Source organism: Rhinolophus sinicus, chromosome 4 (genome assembly GCF_057876585.1).
Source record: "Rhinolophus sinicus isolate RSI-liver-muscle chromosome 4, RSI-T2T, whole genome shotgun sequence".
Taxonomy (NCBI): domain Eukaryota; kingdom Metazoa; phylum Chordata; class Mammalia; order Chiroptera; family Rhinolophidae; genus Rhinolophus; species Rhinolophus sinicus.
In genome coordinates this window covers 116,532,628-116,552,082 of record NC_142504.1, presented here as the reverse complement: position 1 = coordinate 116,552,082, position 19,455 = coordinate 116,532,628, and the positions used below count along the sequence as shown (strand labels likewise).

General features: G+C 48.3%; 1 protein-coding gene across 8 annotated transcripts in view; it reads left to right on the top strand.

Moving 5' to 3' along the window:
• ZNF516 (zinc finger protein 516) overlaps window positions 1-19,455 on the top strand; it is a 114,208-nt gene that overhangs the window by 56,976 nt on the left and 37,777 nt on the right. The gene's annotated exons all lie outside the window — the stretch shown is intronic.

Sequence of the window (19,455 nt, the reverse complement as noted above, 5' to 3'; positions counted from 1 at the left end):
GCAAGGTGAGGGACCCTGGACCAGGTCTTCTGGCCTGAGGTCTGCTCATCACCTCTAGGCTCTCCTGCCCCCAGGAGCTGAGGAGAGGAGGGGCGGAGGCCTGCAGTCCAGCCCTGCTCGCTCACTTCCCTTGCTGACAGTGCCGTGCCCTCTGCTTTGTCCCAAGGCCGCATGTCCGTCATGGGACGGGATGGCAGGTGGAGGAGAAGCAGGGACACTTCCTGGGCCTGACCATGTTAGCATGCCACTGATTTTAGAGTTGTGTTCATTCTTTATAAAATCTTCAGGTCCTTTCACAAACCCATTGAGAACAATCCAGATTCATTTTCTTTCTGTCATCTGTCTAGCTATCTCATCCATCCATCCATCCATCCATCCATCCATCCATCCATCCATCTTTCCATCCATCCATCCCATTGCACAAATAAGAAAACATCGTCTTTGCTTGCCTTCCCCTCACCTGCCTCAGCTGCTCAAAATACTTTTATTTTGTATCTTCCAGGTCTTTAAAATGTCTTTATGTATGTAGGTATGTATGCATATGTAGGTTTGTTGTTTGTTTGTTTGATACCTAATGAGGTCATTCTGTTTGTCTTGTTCCAAGTTTTCCCTGACGATGTGTCTTGGAAATCTGCCATGTCCACTTCATTCTTGAGCTTCTTGAACGGGGAGCGTGATCATGACTTGTCTGTCTACTGATGGTTAGTCAGGTTGTTTCCACGATTGCATTACGAATCGTGCTGCAGTAAGTGTGCTGATGACTTAGATTGTCGAGAACTCTTATAGAGTACTGCACGAGCAGTCCGTGTAATGAAATTGCTGGTGTGAGGGTTTGAATGCTGTGTCGTTCTGTGGATACCACCAGAGAAGTTATAATGATTCCCGTATCCACCTGTGTGCATTGTCCCACTCGTCAGTGAGTCTGGTTGTTACGGCCTGTCTACAGTTGCCTCTGAAAAGGAAAAATGTTATATTTTTGTTGCTTTAATCTCCATTTTTCTGGCTTCTGTGAGAGTCAGCGTGTTTTCATGTTTGTTGGCTATTTGTATTTCTTGTGTGATTTGCCTGGTCATGCTCTTTGCACATTTGTATAACATGGTATTTATCCATTGCTTATTAATTTATAGGAACTCTTTATATATTGTGGATATGAATCTTTCACTGTTTGCTTTAAATACTTTCTCCTAGTTTTCCATTTGACTTTTTACTTTATGAAGTCTTTTACTGAAGAAGTTCTAGGAAGTCAGAATCATTTTCTTTCTTTATGGTTTTTGCGTTTTATACACAACTTAGGAGGACGTTCTGTACCCCACTGTTATAATATTGTCATTGAACAAATCTCATTTGCTTTAGTACATTTACTTCATCCCACATTGTGTTCATCCATGAGGAACTTCCAGCGTGTTCTCTGAGGCAATTAAAAGTTTTTTCCAAATTGCTCTCCCATTTTCCCACCATGATTTCTTCAATCATCAGGCTTTTCTCCACTGGCTTGAAATATCAGATGTGTCACCCAGAGATGTCCACGTGCCCGCCCCTTTGCCCAGGCGTCTGAGGCTGGGTGAACCTCCTTCGTAGCCCAGTGTGGTGGGTGTTAGTCTCAACATCCAGGTGGGAGTAGGGTTTAGAGGTTCGGGGATGCTTTCTCAAGATTGCACCGAGAGTAAGTGTTGGCGCCGAGATGTGACTCTGCTGTCAGTGTTATTCTGTTGCAGCGTTCGGGTTGGGGGAGAAGGCAGGTGGGAGGACAGAGGTGGAGGGGCTGGAGACTGCTCTGGGCCTCCCAGAGTTCTGCCTCTTCTCTCTCTGGCTCTTGCACAGTCCTGACATGCCCACCCCCCCTTCTCAAAGCCCACCCCAGCAGCAGGGCCTCAGGCCAGGGTTTGGGTGAGAAATGGGGTGCTTGCACAGAAGGGACCCTTAGGGGCCAGGCGCCCCGAGAGGCTGTCTCAGTACCAGCTGGTCAGAGCACACTGTTCTGCAGGTCTTTTCGGGGTGGTGCTAGCGTCTGCTCCGAGCTTCCCTCCATTTTCCCTGAGTCCAGTCCAGTCTTCTCAGTACATTGACCTTTCTGCACAGAGAAGACAGAGAACCTTCCTCTCGATCCATAATGTGTATGTGTCGACATCAGCCCTGGACACATTTTTTGGACAGTGTTTCTGACTCCTGCCGTGCTTTGTTTGAAGTAATTCATTCAAATAATGTGTTTGTTTCAGGGGAGAACAAGGTAGAGTTGCCAGATTTAGTAAATAAAAATACAGGATGCTTGTTAAATGTTTCAGATAAGCAATGAATCTATTTTGTTTATTTATTTATTTAGTATAAGAATGCCCCACGAAATATTGGAGCATACTTTGCTAAACAATGATTTGTCCCATGTCAGGAATTCAGATTACCCGATGTCCTGTATTTTCTCTGGTGAGTGTCTCTGCAGGTAGGTCTCTCCTGGCAGGTTATGTCATTTTATGCACTCGAGAAATGTCTGGTCTTGTTCCGTGGCCTGCTAGTGGCGGAGTAAAGCCTGTTTAGCTGCACTGTGTTTGTTTACTCCTGGACAGGAGATGCTGGTTAGCTCACAACCGGTGAGTATTACAAGAATACTTAGCTGAAGAAGAAAAGGGGAGAAAAAAAGAGGAGAACGGCTCTTTTTCTAGTTTATTTGCTAAAACTTTAAACCTAGGTACAGGCTGTTTTAAGGGCCAGAACAGTGCTTGTGAAAAAAGAGAATCAAAAGAAACAATTACCTTTAGTCTGTTTGCACTAATAAAAAATAACGTAGCATTTTCTAGCACAGTTGTACGTAGGTCATCAGGATGGTGTGACATGTTTGAGCAACTGTACAACATGAAGGCACCTGACGTGTGCAGTTTCCTTTCAGAATCTGAAGTAGGTCCTAGAGAGAACTGCTGTGGGGCCCGCTCCCTGACTCACACGTCCGTCACCACAGCAGGAAGTATTGTCTGTCTGCAGTTTGGTAGGTGACGTTCCGAGTGTGGGTCTCCCTTACGTGACTCTGTTCCATGTGGGGTGCCAGTGTCCCCAGTGTAGCATACAGACCAGGCCTTCCCACTGATCTGTGGGACATTGGCAGATGACCCACGGAGTCAGGTAGAAGTTACGTTGTGAATGAGTTTCTCCAGCCTAACCACTGACATTTTGTCACTTGTCTGGGCCTCGCTCCTTAACTCAAAATTTAAAAAAGACCCTGGAATTTTTTGGTTAGCTCCTACCTGAGATATAGGCTGCCCAGATATAGAGACATATTTTGGGACCTCAGTGGTACCTGACCTGTAGGCCGAGGCTTTCACAAATCATAGTAAATAAATGGGGTAGCACTTACGACCCCCTACCCCAAAGCAGTGTAAGGAAATGTGCCCTGCGGTGACGTGGGCTAGTGGATGTGTTTCTCCTGATTCTAAATTGATTTTGTCTGTGTATGGTCTATTCTTGCTTAGTTTTGGTTTAAAAACATGCGAAGCACATATGTGTGAGAAATCCATGGCAAATCCCCATTCCCTTGAGAATCCCTGTCCTGTGTTTGAACAGTTGAAGACTTACTGACACACAGAGGGAGCCAAAAAATGGATACACATTTTCAGAAAGGAAAAAACTATTAAAATTTTAATACTCAATATACACTGATAGCAAAAGATGAATACAAGTCACATCTGACTTCTGCAATTACAAGAGGTGCTCAAACTGGTTCCCGTCAGCGTCCAGACACTTCTGATGACGGCGAACTACTGCTTGAGCAACGCTGACCCAAGTGTCCACTTGTATCGCTGCGCATGCCATTTCAGTTTCTTCCCGAAGCACCGCCAGTGTGGCCCGTTTTCTACGGTTCACCGCGTCCTTCAAGGTCCCCACAGGTAGAAGGCAAGGGGTGTGAAGTGAGGTCCTGCCGCCCACACTGTCATTGTCACTGCACTTCCACCACGGTCTCAAATTTCAAACACCACTTCAAAGGCTCTTCCGCTTCTCAGACGACCACCGTGCTTCCGCCATTTTCTTTGACTGTCCTGCCTGTCCTGCTAGTGTTCATTTGATTAACACCATCTTTTGAGCGAATGTCATACTACACGTTGCTACCGTAATTCACTTCAACTTCAAAAAACAATACACAGATAACATCACATAAAACGTGTATGTATTTTTTTGGCAACCCCGGTATTAGTCATAGGTTCCACTGCACAAATGAAAAAGTCATGAAGACAGTGGGCTCCTCCATTCCTCAGACCTAATATACAAAGAGATCTCAACTTCGTTTTAGAAGGCTGGTCCAAAATTGAAATAGAAGGTTCTGGAACCTAGTGTTACTTTGAGGTGAGACCTTCGTGATTCAACTGAGGGTCCTAACTTTACCTGAATGCGTTTCAGGGGTGAGTGTCACCTCCTGCCAACATACGTCTTGCTATGTTTTGTGGCTCCAAGGGCCTTTGAGGCCGGTTCCTGTCAGTTCCCACCAAGTATCGGTGGAAATGTGCAGGGATGCCTTTGTGCCACGTTTCTGTCCCCGAGCAGCTTAAGGAACCCCAGCATTCGGTCGGTGCACCTTCCCTTCTCTAGCCTGTCAGGAAGCTTGCGGGTGTCCTCCTGGGGATGTCTCTGGGAAGAACCCCGGGGACCTCGCAGTGGAATTTGGGTTTGCATCATCTTCACCAGACTGTACCGCTTGCTGTTGAACGGAATCCTGGCGTCTGAGTTTTCCGTCCAAAGCCTGCAGGTGTCCACAGCACAGCGTTTCCTCACAGGCTCTACACGGCACAGAGACGAAGTGTTGAGAGTTGTAGAAGTCGTGGGTTTTGACGGGACATCTTGTCTTCTTTCAGTTGATATCACTCAACAAACCAATTACAAAAACGAATTATCTTTGCTTTTCTTAGATTTGTACAGGGGAGAATTACTTTAGATGGTTTTTCTTATTCATTCTCATTTGTCATATTTTATAATCTGAGATTTCTGTCTTGCCTTTACTGAGCTGTTTTAGCTCGTCTTTTCCTTGGTGGAACTGGAAACACAGGCCTTTCCCCTCCTGTCTCCCAAGGCCGTCCTTGGCCGTCCCTCCCGCCCGGGCCAGTGCCCTCCGTGTATCTGGTCTGTGCTCAGGTGGGTCTGCTCCACAGCCTCTTCCTGTTTAGTCGGTGTCATCTGAGTATCCTCAGCTCTCCACCTCCCATAAGTGTGGAGTCCCACTCTCTCGTAATCTTAGGACTGCCTAATAATTAGCTCATTTAATTCGAGACTGTTCCTGTGTGAACCGTCACATTGACCTGCGTTTCTGAATCCTGTGTGGCCTCCAGACTGAGCTCCTCAATCACACATTCTCGGGTGCGGGCCTGCACGTGCTCGCTCCCCCGTGGGATTTATTCAGTCAGGGCCCCAGACCTGAACAGGTGGACAGGGTGGCCTCACCCTCTCCTCCCACAGGTCAGGGAGCTGAGGCCCGAGACACGGAACAGCAGCTCTGCTGGGGGACAGACACTGGTTGTGGTCGTGTGGCCAGGACAGAGCTGTTCCTTGGTGCCCAGTCCCGACTCTCTCTACAACAGCGTTTGCCTCATTTAGGGTGTATCCTCCACGTCTCCAGCGAGCAGCAGTGTCTTACCGAGTTCTAACCAGTGCCACCAAAGGGTGTGTGGCGTTATTAGTATACACAGTCACACACCGTGACAACGGGACACCTCTGAGAAATGTGTCCCTAGGCGATTTCATCATCGTGCAGACATCGCCGAGTGCACTTACACCTTGGTGGTCCAGCCTGTGGCTCACCTGGGCTGGATGGGGCAGCCTGGGCTGCCAGCCTGCCCAGCTTGTTACTGCACAAAGCAACACGAGATTAAATCAGCACAAGAGACATGATACAATCAACAGACAGGTAAACACGAGATGCATGAGGCTGCTGTCAGCGCACACAGCATCCTGTTTCACAGCAAAGTTGTGTTAATAAGTGGGAAGAGTGCACTGTGGAATAATGATAAAAAGTGTAGGATAGTAAACACGTAAACCAGTAACACGTCGCTGATCATTAGCAAGGGTGACATCCTGCATCTTTGGGCGTGCTGCATTTATCCGACCGGTAGGTATGTTTACACCAGCATCACCACACACGTGAGCGATGCCTTGTGCTATAGTAGGAATTTTCGGCTCCATTAAATCTGTGGGACCCCTGTCATCTGTGGGGTCCATCACTGCCTGAAACGTCATCTGTGGCACATGACTCAGTAATAACTCAACTGAATTTCACTGGGGTTGATTTGACAGTACACAGGTAGCCATAGCTTCATCTGAAATTACAATACTAATCATTGAGAGTCTAGTGCATTAGCTTTTAAGATTACAAAAACCCCCCTTTGCCTTAACTGGCAAGTTACACAGTTTGATTTATGCATCAGGCAGAAAAACCCATGATGACAGGAAGTGTTGCCAAAATGTAGGCGATACTTATAATGAAAAAGGACACTTGCGAAGATTTCACTAAGTTTATGTCAGTACGTTGTTCCCCGGTGGGTCCTGCTCTGTCTGGCTTGGGTGCTTTGAAGAAGACACTGGCCATTTAGAGAGCATGGACCTTGTGTGCCCATGTACCTTCACACTGACCCCTGAGGAGCTCAGCAGATTCTTCTCAGGGTGGGGGAGGGATCTGGGGGCAGCTTTGCAAAAACAGAGCTCAGCAGGCCGCAGACTGATTCTGTCCAGCTCTGAGACGGGGTGAAGCCTGACGGCCCGGGACGTGTCACCTGTCCCCGAGACCAGGAAGCTCTGAGACAGGGTGAAGCCTGACAGCCCGGGACGTGTCACCTGTCCCCTAGACCAGGAAGCTCTGACATGGGACATGTCAGTTTCATTTGTGTCCATCACCCAAGCCGACCCAGGAAATCGGTGTCCCTCACTGCACTTTCTGCCCCTGCCACAAGCAGGCCTGGGGCCAGGTCATCTGCCCCGGGATGGTCAGGGCTGCAGCAGCTGGGCCACAGCTGTCCTGGTCGGGACACACTTGTCCCTGTCTTCGTCTTGCACCGTTTCTGATGCCCTGAACTTAACCGCCAGCTCTGTCCCCAGCTCCTTTTTCGGGAGCACACAGTGTTCTAATTTGTCATCACTTTTAAAAAATCTCTTGTGCGGGCGTAATATATAAGAATAATGTTTCTGATACATGGTGATCAGTGAGAAGGAGACAGCGTTAGGAGGCACTGAACTCAGAATGGTCCATGCTCAGTGCTGAGATCAGCTTCAGAATTGTCACAGAGCGTCTCCTGCCTCTTTCTTCTATTTAGCTCCTCTGGGAATCACCAGAATTCAAAATTCGTGAAACAACACATAACCCCTTTTTTTTGGTCTGTTATCAGAGTGCATGGTCTGTGAGTTCTATAACTTTATTGCTGCTGCAGGTGAGGGACCCGTTTGTGGCTGATGCAGAGCTGAACTGCCACGTGTAAAATTTTCTGATTAAAAATGTATTTTTATTTTTGAACAGCCAGCTTATTAATATTTTGTTATTAGAATCTAAAACATTCAGGAGGTGTCACCTCCCCCTGCCCAGTGCCACCTACATTTGAAGGTGGAATAAAGGCTCGTGAAGCATACGCCTTTTTAAACAAGAGTTGATTTTGTGCCCAAGTTCCTTTGATCCCAAGTTCTTTTGATCCTCTCTCAGATTTAGAAAATTTAAAAAGTATATCCACTCTTTTCCATTAAATAACATAACCCTTGCCACCACACATACAAATAGTTCCCCAAATACTGTACTTACCCTTAAAATGAAGGCAGTTTATGACATCAGCTTCAGCTGGGTGGATCGTCTCTTGTGTCTAGTATTTTGCTGGTTTTAACAGGCTGACAGATCCCCTCTGTGGATCTCAGTACGTGGTGAGGTGCCCTGGAGAGGAGCGGGGCGGTAGGTGCGGGGCACTTCCAGAATGTCACTGATCCGAGAACCGAGCATTTGTGGTTGGACATGGGGGCCGCCCCTTACGCATTCCCAGCAGGCTCACTGACACCTCACGCCCACCACAGATTTTAAGGAAATAGGAGCACTAATAAGTGACCACTAAGAATGAAAAACTGCAGAAATGCAGGTATTCAAGAAATCTTAAGCAAACGCATCACAGAGCTGGAGAGCTGTGGGTGGTGTCAGAACCCCATACTTGGCTGGTTGCCCTGCCAACACCGTCCCCCAGGGGGCCTCAGCCGTACACTGGGGTCTCACACACAGCAGAACTTCCCAGCACCTGGGTGAGAAATGGATATACAACTATCGAAGCCCATGAGATGATTCGTATTTCTGTTGTGCGTATTCTGACAGATATTATTGTTACATTTTGTACAATGTAATCATAGAAAATGCAGAGATAATTATAGTTGATAATTACTCAGAGATATCACTACTCAGAGATAATTATGGTGACGTTTTGGCTCACTTTTCTATTTTTACCTTTGGTCCACATTTTTCATCTACATTTAACACCTTTATATCTTACCTGTGTGTACATGCAGATACCTGCACACATCTGGAAAATAATAGTGCTACAGACCATTTCTTTCTTTCTTTTTCTTTTTTTTTTTTTTTTTTAAGATTTTATTGGGGAAGGGGAACAGGACTTTTATTGGGGAACAGTGTGTACTTCCAGGACTTTTTTTCCAAGTCAAGTTGCTGTCCTTTCAGTCTTAGTTGTGGAGGGCGCAGCTCAGCTCCAGGTCCAGTTGCCGTTTTCTAGTTGCAGGGGGTGCTGCCCACCATCCCTTGCGGGAGTCGAGGAATTGAACCGGCAACCTTGTGGTTGAGAGCCCGCGCTCCAACCAACTGAGCCATCCGGGAGGCAGCTCAGCTCAAGGTGCCGTGTTCAATCTTAGTTGCAGGGGGCGGAGCCCACCATCCCTTGCGGGACTCGAGGAATTGAACTGGCATCCTTGGGGTTGAGAGTCCACTGGCCCATGTGGGAATCAAACTGGCAGCCTTTGGAGTTAGGAGCATGGAGCTCTAACTGCCTGAGCCACCAGGCTAGCCCCCAGACCATTTCTTAAACGTAATATATTGGTAGCTTCTGTGTACAGCCTAATGTACAATTCTGGATGGTTGATGCCCTCAGGGGCTCAGACAGTGGAGAAGTAACTCGTTTCTGGCACTGAGAGACTGAGCCTGCCCACGCAGGCATGGCTGTGACATAGTGTCTTCTCTTAGACCCGTGGCATCCATGCGGAGCCTGGCCCAGCAGCTGCAAGCCTGCTCACCGCAGACTCTGCGTCTCTCATTTCTCACCTGGGAATGACGTCACTGGACTGGAGGAGGTGGGTCCCATCAGGCCCTCTCTCTGCAGCCCCCACTTCCTTTCCGTGTGTCATTTCTGTAGTTATCTCAAAGAGGAAGGCACTGTCATCTTCCACTACTGGCAAACTGGGTCTGTCATCATTTATTCAGCTCTGGCGTCACGACGAAATCCTGTATGTAGCCGAAGTGATTGTTCATTTCCCTCTTGCTCAGCACTGATACAGCTCTCCGCAGGGACATGGAGAGTGGTGACGTGAAACACTGATGTTGTTGCTAGAGGATTTTGTTTCCACCTGCCTTGGTCACATGTAGGGCTAACTCAAGAAATAGTTCTCTTTGTCCTGTTTCCCCCCATATCTTAGGCCAGTTTATTTCAGGCAGTGATCTTGGTGAGTTATTGTTAGTGAAGGATGCTGTCCCCGGCAGCGATACAATGTGCTCCGAAAGCACTGGGAAAGAGAAATTTAAAAAGACTGTATTTTACTGACGTTTATTCTACCAACAAACTCTTTACACTTTGATTTTAAAAGTCTCCAGTTGAGTGATAAATAGCAAAATTGTGGGCCTTCGTGTTTAATAGGTGAGAGCTCTTTTTCTTTGCAGTATTTAAACATTCCCTTCAGAGGCTGAGATGATGTAAATACAGATTTAGGAATTTCTAAAATTTATACAGCTCCTCAACCAACAGCAGTAATTCCATAAAAGGAACTGTGTTTTTTTTCGTTTTCTTTTTTCTTTTAGGAATAATAAAATCTTCAGTGCAGTGTTTTCTCTAATCAAAAGCTTCCAAGTTAATACAATTAGTTACATCAAACAAAAGGGAGAAGAAAATCGTTTCCAGTTTTATTACTTCTTGGCCTTATGTCCTTGGATTATGCACCTATTTAAATATTTTAACAGAGTGTGTGTTTGTGAAATTGATGCATTGCTTGCAAATATCCTTGGTCAAGACAAAACGGCGTGAATGTTTTGAAACTGGGTGAAGGCAGAAGAGTTTTCAGCTTTTGGAAGTTCCTCAGGGTTCCTGGAGTCGTCCTTACGGCTTTGGTGTCCATGTTTCTATGGGTTAATAAAACGTGCAAAGAGCTGGGAGGTGTGCAGAGGGAAACATTTAAGGCTGAGATGTGCTCCCAGATCTGTGCCCTGGCTGGATGGGGAGCCTGCACTTTGAAGTCGGGACCAGGGACCAGATGGACCATCAGTAGTTGTCAGAGTGGAAGCAGCCAGTTCAAAGGCAGCTCCAGACAGCGCTGCCAGGTTTCATCTCGAACTTTACAGCGGCCATCAAATGGTTGCAGGCTGAGAAGCATCGTGAAAATCTGTTTACTTCTCAGCATCCCAGGCCGTGCTGACCCTGAGTTCTCCAAGTTATTTATGGAGGCCTTTTGGGATACGTTTGCCAAGCATGGAATGACTCAATATTCCTGTCTTCCTCTCCTCTCCTCTTGGTTTGATTATTAACAACAGCTGTAATTTGAGATGAAAGCTGCTGCCCCCTTAACGTGGAGGAAGGAGAGAGAAGAAAGGGAGTATGTGTTCTTTTATTTAGAATCAAGCAGGAAGGAGGCAGCATGTACGAAGGAGGGAACGGTGTGTTCCCCCCAATGGTGAAGACTCAGAGTTTCCTTCATATGACACTTTAAACCGTGGTCTCAGTTACTGTACAGGTTCAGGTGTGTGGTTATTACTTATTAAAGACGGCCTTACACTGACTAGTCAGAGACGTTTCAGCTGAAGTCTGAATGGTTAGTTTCTTGAGACCCACAGAAGGATCCACACTGCAGCTTTCTAATCTGGCCTTTGGGTTTGGATTAAGTTTTATGATTGGAACCCGGATTAAACATTTGATTAAAAACCAAAGAGCCCTAAGCAGTGAGTTTGGATAACTTATGGATCTTGCTTGTGCTCATTAACGGGAAAATTCATGGCTTTGACCTTGTCTGGAACATGTGCAACTTGCTACCTTGGCTGTGCCCACGGACACATCCTGACATAATGGGCGTGGGGACACCACCGGCTTTGCCTTAAAAAGAGAGTAGCCCACGTAGTTATTTTCCACAGTGTGACACAGAAGAGACCATTCTCTCTGTGGAACGGGCCTCCTCCAGGAGGACAGAAGTGTGCTTTCCAGCGACAGAACTTTTATTCCTTCCATAAAACGTCGTGCTGCATGCTAGCTCTCATTCCTGGTGAACGTCTGTCTTTTCCTGAGTCTTTCCCTCCCTTTCAGTGAGATTTAGTAATTCAGTGTGTGGTGCTGGAAGTTGACCTTTTATTCAAAATAATCGTACATTTCGTATGGAAGGACATATTGTTAGAAACAACCCACTCTGTTAGTATAAGTTAGTGAAGTTAATTTCCAGTCACTGGAGAAGGTGCCACCAGCCAGCATGTCGACTCAATTGCAAGCTGAACTATTTGGTTGGAGGGACTGAGCGACTATTTAAAGCTGTACCTTTTTTCGGTGGGATGGATGCTAATTTTCTAAGAAGGGCTTTGTTAAAGGGTTGAGGCTTCATTTGCACCACGTGGGAGCTGAGTGTGGAGACTTTGAGCTGGCGTCAGAGACTCTGAAGTGAACTCTGTCTTCAGGACACGGGACTTATAGTTCTGGAGCTTCTCCAGCCAGTTTCTCTGTGCAGCTGCAATGAGAGGAATGTAATTTCCAGTGAGCTCCACAGAAGCATTCTTTCCTGGGCGGTGGAGGTCAGTTGGCTCCAAGGCCCCACCAGACTCTGTTCCTTTTGCAGGATTGCTTCTGGAGAGCCCCCCCTGCTGAGGCCAGCCTGCTTCACAAACTGCCGGAGCTTGGAGCTGGGGGACCAGCCCCACGGAACCAGACAGACTGACGGACGGGCCTCCCTAATGCCTCCCCTTGACCTTGGCTTTTCCCTTGGCCATGAAACATACTGACTGGTAGTCTGAGGGCGATGGTGCAGAGAAGGGAAGATTGACAGTGAGTGAGGTTAGCTAGGTGCCCACGCTGGAGTGGTTTGCTGTTATGTCCTTAGAGTTAAGTGATCACCACGAGCATAAGTTGGCTTATCTACCTGCGTTTCAGGGAGTCAGGCCTTCAAATTCTTCATTAGCTTTGCTCTCTGACAGTTCCACTCTGGTAGCTCCCAACTGATCTAACACAGTTGATCCACAGTTGATGGTGGGGCATTTCACTTAGAGAGAGAGAGAGAGAGAGAGAGAGAGAGAGAATGTGAGTGGGTCAGTGTATGTGTGTGAGCTTGTGGTGGGTGAGAGTGTGTGAGAGTGTGTGTGTATGTACATGTGAATGTGTGTCTGTGAGTGTGTATGTGGTGTGTGAGCATATGTTAGTGTGATCACATGAATGTTTATGTACGTATACGTATACCAGGGGCACCAAAAACATGTATATAAGTGGACACTTTGGTCAGCGTTGCTCAAGCAGTAGTTCACTGTTATCAGAAGTGTCTGGATGCTGATGGGAACCACTTTGAGCACCTCTTGTAAGTGCAGAAGTCAAACGTGACTTGTATTCATCTTTTGTTATCAGTGTATATTGAGTATTACAATTTTAATAGTTTTTTTCTTTCTTAAAACGTGTATACATTATTTTGCACCTTCTGTATATGTAGATATATCACTTCAATTGAAAAGTAGATTAGGAGCCAGACTCTGTGTGTTTATCAAATGTTTAGTGGGAACATGAATGGAAGATACACTTTTACATGGTCCTTCTTCTGACTTGCCGTTTTAAGAAATTTAAGACCATAATTTAAGATCCAAATTTGAATCGACTGGCGTATTTTACCTTTCACATAATTGTTCTAAGTTTGCCGTTCTGGCCAGAAGGTAAGTCCCGCAAGCAGCTCCTGCAGTGCTAACAAAGTAGGGACCCTGTTTGGGTGAAGGAAATGCACGCACACCTGGAAAGCGGCCTTCAGTGGACAGTGCCAGTGGGCGGCAGTGGCTCACAGGGAGTCCGGCAGGAACCAGGGGCTCCAGGGTGCTGTGCACACCACCCTGCTCCACCCTCTGCTGGTGCATTCTGGGGCAGCGTACCTGCCGGGCTGTCACCTGACCCGTCAACCCTGACGTTAACTTTTAGGGATGCCAACTTTCAAATCATTCTCTGGAGGAAAACACAGCTAGTATGCCAACTTCAAGAAAGATTGTTATTTCAGTTAAATCTTAGGTACATGCTAGTATGCTATTCAAGAAAAAGGAAAATGTCTTGTTTCAGGATAAATGAAGTAAATAATAAAAAAAGGTTTTTCACAGCAGGATTGTAAGTAACAATAATGAATGATCGAGCTTCTTTAAATACTTAGGAATACATGTGTCCATATGTGCACGCAAGACTTTAATATTCTGTTAGAAATACAATTTCAAAGTGAACTTGTTCAGAGGAAGGACAAAAGATAATGTACTTTTGATGGCATCAGAGTTTCTAAAAAAAAAAAAGTCTTTCTTTCAGCGTTTATTATTTTTAAATAAAAGTTACAGAAACGCCCTAAAGCTATTTGATAGCTCTCTAAGCTGCTTACATATTGTAGCAATTTGAGAAAATTGGAAGCGCCCGGAGCGGTGTGGTGGGTGTGTGACTTTTGCTGCCTCTGCCCCACACCCAGGAATGGGGCGTAATCAGGGAACAGTGAACCGTCGGTGTCCTTTGCTCCAGAAAGAGCTGCGGACAGCCCGCTGCAGCAGTGCCTCTGTCCCCACTCTGCCTCCAGAAACTCCTGGGTTTGCCTCTCTTGGGCGTTGCGACGTGTTCATTTTAAGGTAAAGATGACTACATGCTCTTGCTAGTTTCCTCGTTCAGGCATCTGATGTTAAAAGTGGTGTTTTAAACCCTTTTTAAAAAGCTTTGCTGGAGGGGCGGTGCCGGTGGTGAGGCTGTTTCAGCCTCGCCGGGGTGTAGAGCAGCCTGGTGTGGTGAGAGAGCCTCCACCTCCGCCCTTAGCGCTGAGGGGCGCCGAGTCCCTGGTCAGTCTTCCCAGATCCTGGATGAGGACTCGGTGTTGGGTCTCCAGGCCCAGAAGGCGCCTTCTCCACAGCCAGGGTACCGTTTTACAACTTGTCGTGTTTGGTGCTTTTGGGTTTTGTACTTTGTGACTCTCTTGCCGTTACCAACACTTTTCTTCTACTTCCTCGTCCTTTTGGTGGATGGACACGCTGCGACGTGCGTGTAGCGGTTACCATTTCGCCTCATCTCTCGACTTTGCAGCCATTCTCCACATGTCATGGGACATTGTCCTGTACACAGACTCGCCGTCCCCCGTCCCAAGGGAAGGGTTCCAGCCTCGAACTCCTGGGGTTAAGAAAGATGTAGTTTAAGCAAGGCCCCGCTTGCCTAACTGTTTGGAAGTTTTCTTGTCTGAAATATGTGGTGTTTTGGGGAAGTCGGTTAATTTTCATGTTTTGGAAGTTATTCAGGAAGGAAACTGTGGCTGCTGTGCTGTCAGGTGTTCACCCCAGGGGTGCTGGGAGGGAGGCTGACATGGGTGCTCTCCCAGGACACAGGGCACCCTGAGACTGCTCAGGCCATGTGCTGACCCTGTGGGACAGGGGGATGGTAGAGCACTTGGCGTCGTTGGAGAAAGTTCTGGCGGGTGGTGTGGCAGGAACCCATAGTCACCTCAGAAACAGTCACTCTGTTGGTAGGAACTCAGCATTCTGAAGGTTACGGAGAGGTCACTGTTACCTACCAGGAAACGTGTTAATCTCAGGGATACTTCCCTCTTTCCACCAGCTTTGTCCCCCTAAGTTCCAAGTCCCTGCTCACCTCCCAGAATGCAGTGGGCTCATCTCAGGTTTAATGTGATGCTTCCTCCCTCCTCACCCAGTAAATTAGAGGGAAAAGGTGTTTCTTCCTAGAAATGGTGACATGGCCAACTTGTCAGAAACACAGAGGACGGGAGAACCAGCGGAAGCAGGAGGTGCGATCAGCCCTGTCTAGTTTATGGACAGCACAGAGGACAAGGGCCTGTGCTCTCCTAGAAATAAATCGTTAGGGGAACGGGGTGGGGGGCTCCCGCTGTGCTAAAGAGACTGAAGAGACACATCAGTAAAACTGGACGAGTCCAGGCTGTGGTTCCAGGGAGGCTGGACCACGTAAGAGCGACTGCTGCAGAAACGTCCCCCTGGGAGGGACGGGGTGGAGGGTGCTCCGTGGCCAAGCGGCGGGGCTCCCAGGGGGCTGGCAATGTCTCCTCCTTGACTTGGGTGTGGTTATAAGTTCCCCCCTTAGAGAATTTATTAAACTTTGCTTTGGCTTCACATATTTTCTGAATCTGTGTTTTATTTTACCATCAAAAGTCTGCAGGAATTAAGGGAATGGCTGCCTGTCTGTGACGACACTCAGTGGTGACCCATGGCTTGGCTGCTGCTCACCAAGGAGGCACAGCCCCCGTTTACAGAAGGGGATTCAGGCCCACACCTGTCCACCCTCACTTGTAAATGAGACAGCCGGGCTTCCCACGCCCACACCTCTGACGCTGTGCCCGGCAGGGTCGGGGGCAGGGAGGTGGCCAGGCTGTTCTGTGCCTCTGTCAGCAGGCAGACCTGTTCCCGGGGGGTTGGTGGAGTTGGTTGGGACCCGCTGCTGCCACAGGGAAAATGGGAATCATGTTATTGACGACTGGGAAGTTGTACATCACCTGGGTCTGTGGGAAGGTTTTGGTGAAAGCCTAGAACCCCTGATGGGGGGAGACAGGTGAGCAAACTGGGGAAGGTTCCGTGGGGAAGGGAAGGTGTGAAGGCTGTTTTCAGGCTTTTGGGTTTGGTTTTGAGGCTTCAGAGCGCAGACCCAGGTAGGAGTTACCTGGCGGTGAAATCACTGTGTCAGCCTACAAGGACACTGGCTCAGGGTACTGCCATCAGAGAACGGATGGCTGCAGTGCCTGTGGGGATGCCCACCCCAGAGGAGCGGCCAGCTGAGAAGTGACGGAGGAGCGTCCCCCTCGGTTGAACGAGACGAGACCTTGGATCTGGGATGCTGGAACTCTGTGACAGGAGATGGCCTGCTCAGCAGGCTTCAGCCGGCCTCTGCTGGGACTGCTTCCAGTTAGCGCCAGAAGTGACATTCGGATTACTTAATATGGCAGAGTTAGGGTTTCCAGGTGGGAATTCCCGTCTGTTCTCAGGAATATTTTTCACTTTCCCGTTCCCGAATCCCAAGAACAGTTGCTCAGGAAAATCAGCTCCTTGAACCCAGTAATACCCACAGTGGGAAATAAACGTACTACTCACAATATATCTCTTAGGCCTTTTTCCTGTTTAGTGCTAGGGTTTCCGGGTGGGAATTCCTGCCCATTCTCGGGAATACTTTTTGCTTTTTTCCTTTTCCGTTCCCGAATCCCGAGAAAATTTGGTCGGGAAATCGGGAAAATCGGCTCCTTCAACCCAGGTGGTTGGTAGTATCTGCTGTCACTTTGTGGAAACGATTCATCATGGAGAATAGGAAACAGTTTATATCTCGAGATTTGGGAACGGAAAAGTGAAAAGAACTTCTGAGAATGGGTGGGAATTCCCGCCTGGACACCCTAGTCAGAGTGTGCTAGTATCTGGTTGGAGTAGAAGCCGTTCACCCAGATGGGTCCCCACCAGTCAGATGGGACATGTCTGGCTCTGTGCCCGGCCTCCATGTGCCTGTTGCCCGATGGGATTACAGGTGGGCTCCTGTCGAGCGGAGCTGTCTTTTGACCCCAGCTGAAATACGGGGCAGTGAGAGGCCATTGTCCAGTGTGAATGCCATTGTGTGACCCTGTACTTAAAAGGACACATGTATCCATCACATGCTTTTTAGTTGAATCACAGACTGAGATGGGGACGTTTTGTAAAAACATGAAAGGGTTTATGACTGTGGTTATCTGTGTAACTGATGAATGCTTCACTGTGGATTTTAAATTAACTGTGAGTAGAAACACTGTCGGAACACAGGAGACTCGAGTGTCTGGGAAATCTTAGGGGACGGGGAGCCAAGGGGGCATCAGGGCTGTCCCGGCCACCCCCACCGACACCTTCCTTCTCTGTCTGGCGTCGTCCGGCCCTGCTGGCTTGTGAGTGAGCCTGTGGCTGGTGCAGGCGTCCGCGTCCCTGCCCCTCCCCGTCGTCACGCCCACGGTGCTGCACCTGATTCTTTTCCTGGGCTTCCTGTCCTGGAGATGGCACCGTGGGGACCCGGTGGGGTCTGTGCCCAGTCCAGGGCTCTCCCCTGTGCTGCTGACATGCGGACTGCTCACTTTGCACTGGGCTGCCCAGGGCGTGGTGAGTCATTTTGCAGTGTCTCTGGTCTCTACCTCTAGATGCTGGTAGCCCTCAACCCCAGTAACAACCCAGACAGTCTTCAGGCTTTGCCAGCTGTCCCCTGGGTGCAGGATCCCCGTGCAGACCCACCCTGGTGTGTAATAACAGGCAGAGTAAGTGGGGGCGGCAGAGGGAGGTGGTCACATACCCTAGGTTTGCCAGATTCCAGCCAGCTTCCTGCCTGTGAAGTTCCGCCTCGGAGGTTTGCGCTTCTGAGGGTCGGATAGGTACCAGGTACCAGGTGCGCTGCCGACCAGCGTCTCCTTTAGCCCTCTCACAGCTTCGTTCGATGATGATGTCATTTCCCCCAGTTTACGAGGAGGGGAGAAGCCCCGGGTCACGGTCCCCGAGTGGCCCCCATCGCAGGCCAACTCCGGTCTCTGCTCATGACCTCTTTGCTCAGTGGGTCTTCCATCCTGAAGGTGGGCGGGAGGGAAGAGCCAGGTCACGTTAAGTCTTCCAGCAACCAGCTCTCAGGTGCATGTACACGCATGGCCTCTACCACCATCATTAATTCAGGTGTGAAGTTGGTCTCTTTACTGGGATTGTATAGCAGGTCCTTGGATAACGTCGTTTCGTTTAGTGTTGGTGCGTTATAACATTGAAGAGAAAACAGTCGATGTTCAGCTGGGGCTCACTGTGTGCATGGAGTGTGCACGTTGTCCCCAGGTCTGCGAGGGTTTTCTCCGGCTGCTCCGGGTTCCTCCCGTGTCCCCAAGGTGTGCGGTGAGGTGAGTGGCCTGTCCACGTTGTCCCCATGAGCCAGTGAGGGTGTGTGTGAGTGGCCCTGCAGTGGAGGGCGATGTCCAGGGTGGGTCTGGCCTGGTGCCCTGAGCTGGAGAAGTGGGTTAGAAAATGGCCTTCCTTGTTTTTGTTCATCTTCCTTAAATGTCTGTAGAGCTCACATTTATTTCAATGTTTAATGTTAGAAGTGTTTGGGGTCTTAGGAGTTTGGTTACGCTTTTATGACCCAAAATATACCATAGCAACCTAGCTCTTGTTTAAATCAATTAGCCTACGTGAAAATTGGTTTGATTGTATGTCCTTTTGCTTAAAGTCACAGTCCCCAAGAACTATTGACGACATGGAGGTCTTACTGTAGATTACTTGCCACTTTATAGTCTTTTTTGAACATTTTTTTTTCACGTTCTACCCAAATCCTTAATTTCACATTGATTAGGTACCGTGCACTCTCCTTGATGGTAAAATGGTAAAATTAGCCATTTGGTCCCTGCCCTTGACATTTAAACAGCGCTGATGATGCTGTCGGAATGTGTGTGAGCGTCTCAAAGATAAATAGGGGTCTGGCATCGTGGTGTCTGTTGATCTGTGGCGCCTTGGCAGACCCTGTTCCTTGGGAACTGTGTCCCCTATTACCTGAGGGGTGTGTTATCACCTTGGCCAGGGAAGCTATTTCCTCAGGTGCTTTCAAGGAAAGTTAGTATCTGTGGATCCTGAGTCTTGGTCTTGTACTGTCTGCAAGGGGCAGGAGGCCCTGTGAGGACGTGTGCACTGTCTCCCATGGCTTGATAGGCTCTACACTCGACTGGGGGCTGCTGTGCACACACATGCACACACATACACACACACACACGCAGCCCCCACATGCACACACGCATACACACAAACACACATGCACACACATGCACACACATATACACACACGCAGCCCCCACATGCACACACGCATACACACAAACACACATGCACACACATGCACACACATACACACACACGCAGCCCCCACATGCACACACGCATACACACAAACACACATGCACACACATGCACACACATACACACACGCAGCCCCCACATGCACACACACATACACACAAACGCACATGCACACACATGCACACACATACACACACACACATGCAGCCCCCACGTGCACACGCACACAC